The sequence below is a fragment of the Olea europaea genome, unplaced genomic scaffold, assembly GCF_002742605.1.
Source record: "Olea europaea var. sylvestris unplaced genomic scaffold, O_europaea_v1 scaffold531, whole genome shotgun sequence".
NCBI lineage: Eukaryota > Viridiplantae > Streptophyta > Magnoliopsida > Lamiales > Oleaceae > Olea > Olea europaea.
In genome coordinates, this window is record NW_019263633.1 from 186,403 (window position 1) to 193,341 (window position 6,939).

Below are 6,939 nucleotides of genomic sequence, written 5' to 3' on the forward strand. Positions count from 1 at the left end.
TTTTTTTTTTTTTTTTTTTTTTTAAGTTTTAAATTGGGTGTTGGTACTTTGACATATTTTTAATGACATCGGTTTAATGGGACATTCTTAGGAAAACAACTAATTTAAAGTTGAAGAATGAGTAAAAAAACAACACTATTTGGCTTAAAGGTGAAGGACTCAAGAAAAATAATGAAGGCTTTTCACTTTTTCTATTTTTTCTAGCCACTAGTGGGCTAGTTTTGTCAATCATTTGGAGTTTAAGATATAATTATTGGTACAAAAGTTGCCTAAATTTTAAGAATGGCCCATTGTTATTCAAGTTAACAAAAATATTTGAATTACGGTCGAAAAATATATAAGTATAATATGATATGATGTTTCTCTTCATATTTGTATAGTATTGTGAAATGTTATTTAAACTTGTTGGTTGCTCGATCCATTTGTCTTTTTGAATTTTTTCAAGAGATAGACCTTGAAAAAGATTAAATGTTATATGGTTGGGTCATATCTATCATTATAAGTAAGAGATGTTAAAAATGGTGTCCTAGGTCATCCTATATGGATAAACCCAACTGGCATAGCCTTACATGGATAGGAAGTAGTTTTGAGTTTAGCCACAACTCCTACAACACCATATTAATTATGTGCAAGTGATTCAATCGCAGATCCTCTTGCAAATGCTTCTGGTAAAGTAAAAAATTCTTAAACTCAATCTAACACTTTAAGCACGTTACATAATATTACATTACATGATACTTATCTATTATTACTGTGAAGTAATAATCGACCACCAAAGACGTTTATCCATGCTCAGTCTCTTCTTTTTATCAACACCACAACCAAAAAATTTCAAAACTCTTCCCACTCACGGTTGCCAAGAGATAGCCACTGCCACTTAGGAGACCACAAAGATAGGCAAGAACACAAAGACAATCACCACAAATGCAGAAGTAACGAGAAGGAAAAAACTGGCAGAGGGGAAGAGTCGATTTTTCTCACAAAGAGGTGCACGCAGGTTGGGACTGAGAGAAGAAGAGGAGACCCAATTTAATCAAGTAACGTAGCTACATAAGGTAAGTAGTTTTAAGGTAAATAATGGATCAAGTAGGGGCCCAACACTAGACAAATGGGCTACCTCTAATTTGGTCATCCAAGCAAATGGATTGGACCATGAGCAATACTAAGAGATTTAGGTTGTTTCAAATAGCTCAATTAACCTTCAAGTTGGATCATTTCAATTGTGGTGCTAAATTTACTGTTCAGTCATTTGATCGTGCCAACTGATAATTAAACCGAATTAACACCATAGTCTGGAAGTTCGTTTGAAAACAATTTTTATGCTAACTGGACAAGGAAAACTAGGTATTTGAATTCTTAAAGTTTAATCAGGTAACTAAGTCGATTATGCCTGGATTTGTGTGTGTGTGTGTGTGTGGGGTGGGGTGGGGGGGCGGAGAGGACAAAGCTGAAAGAGAAAAAGTGGACATCAGGTGAAATTTTTACACTTCCTTTAACAATTTTTATTTTTTTTTAAATCTATTTATAAAAACAAATAGATTTAAAAAAAAAAAATAGCGATGGATCCCACGAAATGTGTGAATAATACATGTGTGATAGTTATAAATGTATCGTTAAAATTAATGTTTGACATAAAGTGAATTTTATAAATTATTTATAAAATTGGTTTCCAAAGCCAAACTGAGGCTTATACATTTGTTAGGGTTAATGTGATACATGAAACATTTTGCCATTTCAGAGAATAGCGGTACAGTTCGTTAAGTACCCTTTCTTCTAAATTATAGGGAAAATTAAGGGGAAAAATTCATAATCCAGGTTTATTATTTACACTAAGGGTGTGTTTGATTATATTTATTTTTCATGGAAAATGTCAGATTTCCATCCAAATTTCTACTTGGAGTGTTTGATTGCTATTTTTATCCATGGAAAACATTTTCCAACTTTTGAAAATATGCCTAATTTTCTTTGGGTAGAGGTGGTTTTTATTTTCCACAAAAGATGGAAAATATTTTCTCTTCTAGGCGATATTTTCCATGTCAATCAAACACACTCTAATTCAAAAATTAGATAGATAGTTTGAAAATTTAAAATTCAGGTATTTATTTAATTAATTAAATATATTTATTAAATAAATCTAATAAAGTCGCAATTATATGATTAATGGTCACAGATTTATTTACAGGTCACGACCATCAAATTAATTGGTCACAGATTATTTCATGATCACAAATAAAAAAATTTGTAAGTCGCAGATTATTTCGAGATCACAAATCATTCAAATTATATGTCACAATTTATCTATGAGTCGCATAGTTTCAAATTTATTAGTCACAGATTATTGAATTTTAAAGTCATAGATTAATAATTAATCTAAATAGTTGGTCATATGCACCAAACAGTCCCACCACTGGTCTCGATCTAGCACCAATCTTGGTCACAAATCACTACCACACAACCGCCACTTGCCCCACACCACCGCAACCTTATACTATCGTCTGCACCGTCACCACCAGCATCAACAAAACAAACACCACCTCCGCTACTTCCAATACAACAAAAAACAACCACCACCATCGCCGCCTGCACCCCACTACCAACAAAAGCTACCATCATCTCCTACATGGCACCACCACAACCACCAACAAAGCACCGACCAAAAAATGCTTACCACCCACCATCGCCTGCACAGTAGCACAGCCACCAACCACCACTGGCACCGTCGTCGTCGCCAAACAAGCACAACCAAACACACCGCTAAAACCAATCTACTACCAATAAAAACCACAACAACCACTTTTATCCGATTTTCCGCTACCAACAACCACCACTATATCATTCCACCACAACCATTGACGACCAAACAAATCGCCAACAATCAAAATAATAAAAAAACCAACCAAAATAAATTTTGCGACCTATCGCCACAGTGACGCTGTGCGGGGTCGTAGGCATCTTCGGCAATGTGAGGTGGTCCTCCACCCATTGCGGTAGGGCCGGTCAATTAGTCGTAATTCAGTGGCAACAGTAATGATAATTTTGATGCACACCGAGAACAATACTATCGACCCTTTTACATAAACCATAACTTCACAAAATCAGACAATCGCCACCCAATTACACCTACGAATTACCTTTGCAAATCGCAGGTTCTCCATTGAAGCAGTCATCGATCATGAGTTCTCCATTGAAACAGCCACCACATAACTCACCATATCGCGTTTCGGTCCTTTACGTTTTGGTTGAAGTCCACCCTTTTAATTGGTATCATCGTCGTCGTTGGATTAAGTACGGTGTGGATAGATGAAGAAAGTGAGAAGATGGGGAGAGTGAAAATACAATGAAATATTTTTTATGGTTTGAAATTGAATTGGGTTGAGATATTTAATATTTAATTATTACACTAATACCTGATATGTGAATAATTAAACTTTATAGCTAATTTGGAATGTAATTTCCTCAAAATTAAGCCCAACACTATTCCACTCCAAATGTACAGCAGCTATTTTTTTTTTATAATGAATAGTGATTTCTCTTTTATAACTGCATAGACAAACACACGAAAACACAAACACCGCCATCATTTAACACATACAAATTGAACCACCACCAAATTATCTCTCTCCAAAAACAACCACTACTATCACAATTAAAAGCTACCATCGGTATTTCTTCTCGTTCCTCCGATCAATATCTATTTTTAGATCTAAAAACTCAGTAATCAAGAATGGTAAGTTTGTATTTTGTATGTGTGCGTGCATGTATATTCTTGGCGGTTGCAGTGTTTAGGGACTGAGGTAGAATTTTTGAGTTGTGGGGGCAAATATGAAAAAAAAAAAAAAAAAATTTAATTGTAAGAGAAAAATTGAAAACTATTAAGGTTTTTTTTTTTTTAATTCAAATCTTGCGTAAAATTTTGAAAAATGTTGTGCAAAATTTTGGATTTAAAATTTAGTGGCTGGATACTGCCCCCACTATAGATCCATCCATGGCGGTGTTGAGCTTTGACTACTTTCATTGGTGGCTACAGTTGCTTTGGATGGACTCTTGTGAAGACTGCAACATTAGTCGAGAGGTGGTGGTGGAGTTGGATTACAATTTGACTAGTGGTGGTTCTTGGGGTTGGGTAGGTGGTCGCTAGCAGTGATAGCGAATATGGTTGCTATGGTAGTCATAGCGTAACAAGAATCTCTGGCAACAACAACGACAACGAGAAGATTGAGTGTTACAAATGTGACACAATTTATTAAATGAATAATACTATTTGTAAATAATTATTTATAGATTGATGTATAGATAAAGAGGGGGAAAACCATTTGGAATAGAGAGAGAAAAAAAAGGGAGAAAAGGAAATCAATTAAATTTTAATTTAATGTAATGTCATGTCATTAATCTTGGCCATGGACTTGGAAACCCCCTATTTGCCAATAGAAATGTTGGTCTGTAAATAATTATGTACATGTAGCATTGTTCTCGTTAAATTTGTGGCCAACTGAAAGTGGTGAATGGAGTAGTTTTTGTAACACTGTAATCCATTGTGTTGTAAAATATATTGTAAGAAATTAAATTAAAATGATAAAAAAATAGTATTTTGAAAAAAAAAATGTATAATATATTGCATGTTCTAAAATGTTCGTCTAAGCATCCGCCTTGTTTTACAAGTGGTACTTTTTGTTTTGAACTCCAACCCAACAAACTGCTTAAACGTTAAAGAGTAATGATATTTATATTTCATGGTTTTACAAATTGATGTACAAAATAATGATACGGAAAATAGAGAGAAAAACAGAGAAGAAAAAAAGGGAATTCCATTAGAAGTCAACACCATCATTTTCCACATCAATTTATAAGATCGAGATGTAAAAAAATCAATGCTCAACCACAAAAACATAAAAAGAAAATAAGTCCTACAATAAACTTATGCTAGCCCAAACCCGTCTAAAAACTATGGCTTTCTCAGCCCACAAATAAAACAATATTAATTTGAAATATTATTCCTTCGGGAATTATAATTTTGTTGAAATTTTGAAAAATGCGTATGAAATTTCTTTAAATTTTTAAGATATGCATTACTTAATTTATTTATTGGTGTAGAATAGTAAAAATAATATTAAAAATAAAAAAAACTTGTCTTGTGACACTTAGGCTTGTAACATCTAAAGTTTGATTGTCACTCCATACTGTGTTCTACGCATTTTGGGGTATATTATAATATGATTTTTTTTTTTTTTTAGTATATTTGTGAATTGTCCAATAAATTATAATGCCAACCTAGATGAAATTCATTTAACAGTAAAATATAAAGAAAATAATAAATTAATTTCTTTATATAATTAAAAAAAATACATGAAAATGTAAATTAGATGACCCTTGGATTCGAAAAGACACCTTCCCTTAACGGAAACTGAAACGCCGCCCGCCAGAATTACAACAACAGTTAAATTAAACAAACGGATACCATTCTTTTTCTTTGTTTTTCCCAATCCTCTGGTAAGGAAAAACAGTTCAGGTAAGATTATATAAACTTTTTGCAAATTGATTTTATCACAGAGAATGAAAATTTCATCTAATTTTACTATATATATAATTTTTTTTTTAAATTAATACCTCCAAGTTTTATAGATCAACCCTCACGTATGGCGGAGGAATACCATGAGTACAAATTCAAATCTCAAATTGACAACCTTAAAGACAAATGATTAATAAATTTGTACATATGGAAAATGATTTCTATTTGATATGATCAAGTTGGTAACTGCAATAGGAAGATCTACCATTTCATGAAAGATTGTTGTGTTTCCATCTCCACCAATTTTAGATAAAGCATCTGCAACTTGGTTTGCTTTCCGAAAAACATGCCTGAAAACCACTTCTCTTCCCATCATAAAATCATTTATTTCCTCCCATTCTTTCCAGAATTTCCATCCTATACATCTTTTATTGAGGAACCAATTCACAACAACTTAAGAATCGCTTTCAATAATAATCTTTTGGAAATTAAGTTCCACACATATGTGAATGCCATCCAGAATAGCTTTTAGCTTCGCCCATGTTTTGGTGCCATGACCACAGAACGTATAAAAGGCACAAATAAACTCCCCTTTATCTGCCCTGATTACCCCACCCACAATTACCAGGATTTCCTATACAACATCCATCAGTATTTAGCTTAACCCAAGTAGGGAGAGGAGGTATCCAACGAACAAACTTAGTAACTTTATTAAGCGGTTTTCGAATCTGAACTCCCAAAGCTCGTAAGACATTACAATCAGACAAAGATAGCCTAGACACCTTAGCCGCATTAGCACATAGTTCGCCAATCCACCACTTCACTGAAGCCCAAATCTGATCATAATTAATAGCAAGACCTTCCATTTTTTTCGACACCTAGCTATCCAAATAGCCCAGAAAATCAAAACAGGGGAAAAGCCAATAATCATACCTACTTCCAAAGTTTGTGATGCTTTGGAGAACCAAAAATTCATCATTTGCCTCTAACCCATCGATGTAATGTGAGAGATGCCTATGACCGTTGATAACTGAACCTAAAGGAATTTTGCCAGATCGCTTCCATCCAACAAAGGGTTAAGGGACTCAATATGGGGTCTAACACAGCATACATATTTTGAGGCTAAGGATATCCCCACCGTTTGTATTCTTTCATCCACACTGAGCGCATTGTGTATAGCTTTCCAAGTGATGAAGGAGATTTTTTTTGGAATTAATGGATGCCATACCCATTTATCCCAATCTACACATTCGCGTTTAGCTCGTATAAGCTCCCAAATACTACCAGTACTGAACAAACCGTCAGGAGATGGTTTCCAAACAGCTCTATTCAATCCTTCACATAACCTTGGAACATGTTTTATTGCAGTTTTAGCCAACTCACTTCCAATTAGGTCTGATAGGACATCTTCGTTCCATCCCTTGAAGTCACCA